General features: G+C 34.6%; 1 long non-coding RNA gene across 4 annotated transcripts; it reads right to left on the bottom strand.

Annotated features, from left to right (window-relative positions):
- Positions 1 to 1,117: 1,117 nt before the first annotated feature.
- On the bottom strand, positions 1,118 to 2,696 carry LOC106310456. Of its 4 annotated transcripts, none has more exons than XR_001263789.1 (4): positions 2,217 to 2,696; positions 1,904 to 2,126; positions 1,537 to 1,635; positions 1,118 to 1,459 (listed from the first exon to the last, which is right to left on the bottom strand). It is a non-coding gene; the product is annotated as an uncharacterized LOC106310456 (long non-coding RNA). The 4 variants fall into 4 exon arrangements; XR_001263787.1 differs by having other exon boundaries at positions 1,119 to 1,459; positions 1,537 to 1,667; positions 2,217 to 2,695; XR_001263786.1 differs by having other exon boundaries at positions 1,119 to 1,459; positions 1,537 to 1,667; positions 1,909 to 2,126; positions 2,217 to 2,693.
- Between the last annotated feature and the right edge of the window lie 773 nt (positions 2,697 to 3,469).

Genomic DNA, 3,469 nt, shown 5'->3' with positions numbered 1-3,469 from the left:
AATTATCTTTTATGTTAAATTGGGTGTGAGCATGATTATGTTGCCTACACCAAATTTTAATTATATAACAAAAAATGATCAATTTTTTAGTATTATTATTGTTTTAGTCCTGAATTGTAAGTTTTTATAGTGTTATAAGTTTTATAACGCTATAAAATATGTAAATCAATTGGACTCGATCAAAAAGAATGAAATTGAGTTTTCTAATACCACTTCTTGTGAGGATTTATAAAATAGTGCAGAATGAGATTTTTATTTAGAGAAATTACCTGTCATAGTTGTTTTGGAGAATGTTAATAATTGATATTATTAACAATTGTTGTTGTTGTTTTTTACTTTTCTTTGTTTCTTTTGTGTGATATTTTTTTGGTTATATTTTTTTATATATTTCGAGTAACTATTTCCCATGTTGTTAAATTCTCTCATATTTCTATTGCAGGTTTTTCTTAACCATTTTCGCCGGAATGCATAGGTAGTGTGATTCAGGAAGCTTGAGTTTATTTGTGTTTAGAAGTTACCCCCGAAGAAGGGAGTGAACTTGTTTCTGAGTTATATCTTAGACGTTTTAAGACTGTTGGGTGTGCCTAATTCATTTAATGTACTGTAAATGTCTCTGTTTTGGGTGAACTTTATTTGCTCGTGTACATGGTTAATAAACCAACAGTTGAACGCATTTGCACATTTAAAACATTGCAAAAAGCTGGAGATTTTTTTTTAAATCTTTGGAAACTCATCCCACAGCAAGATCTACCACAGTGACTCGACTTCTAGTCAACTCAACCATGTTGAGTTCTTAAACAGAAACCCATCCAATATGTCGATCAAGCACACGTTCTGCTAGGGGATCCGTCAAGGACCAAGCACCTCCTATGTGGACGTAATGTATTTCACTGTGATCACCATCATATTTAACTATAAGTACTTACTAAATGCATTGTGTAATCATTAATTATTATTTGCTTGGTCACAAAGGAATCAGAAGTTTGTTTTCGTACTAATATATTTGGTAGCTCCGATTTTGTTTTTGCTATCACACGTGATATCTAGTTTCTTAGCTAAGAAGGTAGACTTTTGATTTTTACTTTTGTTGGACCTGCATGTTTTTGTCTTTGGAATAACTAATAGATGATAACCTTCTGTACATGTTTTAAAAAAAAAGTTAAGTGAGGGCCGAAAAGGTTTCTCAGTGACCAAGCCTAGAAAATATAAAACCAAGAAAACAACTTCAATAACAGTATGGCCAGCAACTTTAAATTATTACACCTTTGAACTTGAGAAAGATGAGACATCTTGGGAAAATTTCTTGTTTCAATCAAAAAAATTTAAGCAGGAGAAAGGATTTTGGTTAAAAGATAAAGTTGGAGAGTTTAGATTTTACGCTTCAAAAACGTTCTGGCCAGCGCACTCTCTGTGTCGAAGTAGAAATATGTGCCTAATGTAGCGTCTAGGAAGACACAACCTGTCAGGAAATCAAAAACTAAAACTTTAGGTAGCACGTTCTGAAGTTGATTAAAGTTAGTCAGGGAAAACCAATACCTCCAACCAGCTTAGGATTCACGTTGGTAGCGACGACCACCTTGGGCTCAACACCTGAGGCCACCAATTTCTCGTGAAGTACAGTTGCGAATTTCGATCCTGTCAACACACTTACAAAAACAGTCGGGTCCCTGAAGATTGGTTCAATGTTATTATTTTAGAAATCATAAAAAAATCATGAAATCCACTGTTTATAGCAAAATTCACCAACAATATCTAATATGAAACCAGGAATAAGTAAAACATTTGCATCGTCAAACCAATCCATTTAATCCGATCAATATGGGGTGAAACCATGTGTAAGTAAAACATTCCATCATCAAACCAATGCATTTAACCCAAGCAATATCGAGGTAAAGTTCACAACCTGACCTGGTAAGTATGTGTCTGTGTTCGCTAGTACCACCATCTCATCCTAATCGCGGAACATGAAGACCTCCGTTGGGAATGGATTAATTGTTTCTGCAATATAGATCATGGTGGAATGTTGCTTGAATCTAATAGAGAAAGTGATGTGGGGAGCTTAAAGTACTGATTACTCCTTGTCAAATCAAATCAACTCAGCTCATAGATCCCTGAATCAGAGTAGACTACACATCCCAATAAAACACAGTCACACATTATTTTCAGTTTTTCATTACTGGGTTTGTGAAAGAACAGATTTAGTGTAGATAACATACCTTCTTATCAACCAAAATATATCAATCCCCGTAAGCTTTCCCCCACATTCATTGCTTCCCAAGAACTGAGGAGGAGACGGGTCCGGTTTCCTTGTACCGACCAGCCAACTCAGAAAGAAGCAGTTGAGGATTCTTGTAACCTGCTTGCAGGTTCTTAGGTATAATAGAAGACAGTGACGATTTGATCCACATAGCCGTCCTCTTCAGCTCCATATAAATAGTGTATGAAAATAGTCAAGACTTGAGGGAAGCTAAAAGGATGAAGAATTCATGGTTTGATGTCAATGAATTCCGTCGTTAATCTCTAATAATTAATTGATGGAAGTGAAGGCTGAAATCAACTTCTTCAGTTACAAAGTTCTGGCGAAAAAAAACAATGTTTGATGAAACTGAAACGGTTACAGAGGCGTAGAATAGACATCGACAACGAAGATACCTAATAAGTCGTGGGCCTAATTTGAAAATAGTATTAAAGTTTTATGTATTAATAAAAGAAAAGTCCAAACAATGTACACAACAGAGCGGATCGGTGAAGCAGGACATGTGGTGCATTCAAGTTCAATGAATTGATGACATGACAGAAGGAAGAAGAAGAGAAATTCTTCTTTATAATAATAGATAGATAGATAGCTATCTAAATGTTTAGAAATAATAATCTAAATATCTGATAGTATGTTATTTATGAAAATATAATAATCTAAATATTTGAAATATGTACTCACTCACGAATGTACTTTTTTTTTTGTTTAACCAGGCGGGGTTCGGGCCTTCGGCCCTAATCCCCTCCTAGACCCGGAGCCAGCCTGTGTCTGTACCATTACGACCCTGGACACTCCTCTCCGCCCGAGACTCGAACTCGCGACCTCTCAGACTGGAGTCTAAAGTGTTACCAGTTGAGCTAGCTCGTCCGGGTTCACTCACAAATGTACTTCATATCAAAATTATCGATCTCTTCATTACAAGAAAGAAACGAACAAAAAGAAGTTATCGATCCTTACATTTGATGTTTCAGCAAACTTATAAAATTTGAAATATTAACATAAAAAGTCTTATATACAAAGCATCTTTGAATTTTCATTTAATCAAAAGGTTTTCTTTTACAAATATTAAAAAAAAAACTATTCCTTCCTTTGTCTTAGTCGAGTATCTGATCTAAAATAAGATATGTTATCATTTCTAGTTCTCCTAAAGAGTTTGACTTGGTAGTGTTTCTTTTCTATCACTTAATCATGTGAATAAAAATTAATGTATAT

Source organism: Brassica oleracea, chromosome C8 (assembly GCF_000695525.1).
Source record: "Brassica oleracea var. oleracea cultivar TO1000 chromosome C8, BOL, whole genome shotgun sequence".
NCBI classification, from domain to species: domain Eukaryota; kingdom Viridiplantae; phylum Streptophyta; class Magnoliopsida; order Brassicales; family Brassicaceae; genus Brassica; species Brassica oleracea.
This window is presented reverse-complemented; position numbering and strand designations above follow the sequence as displayed.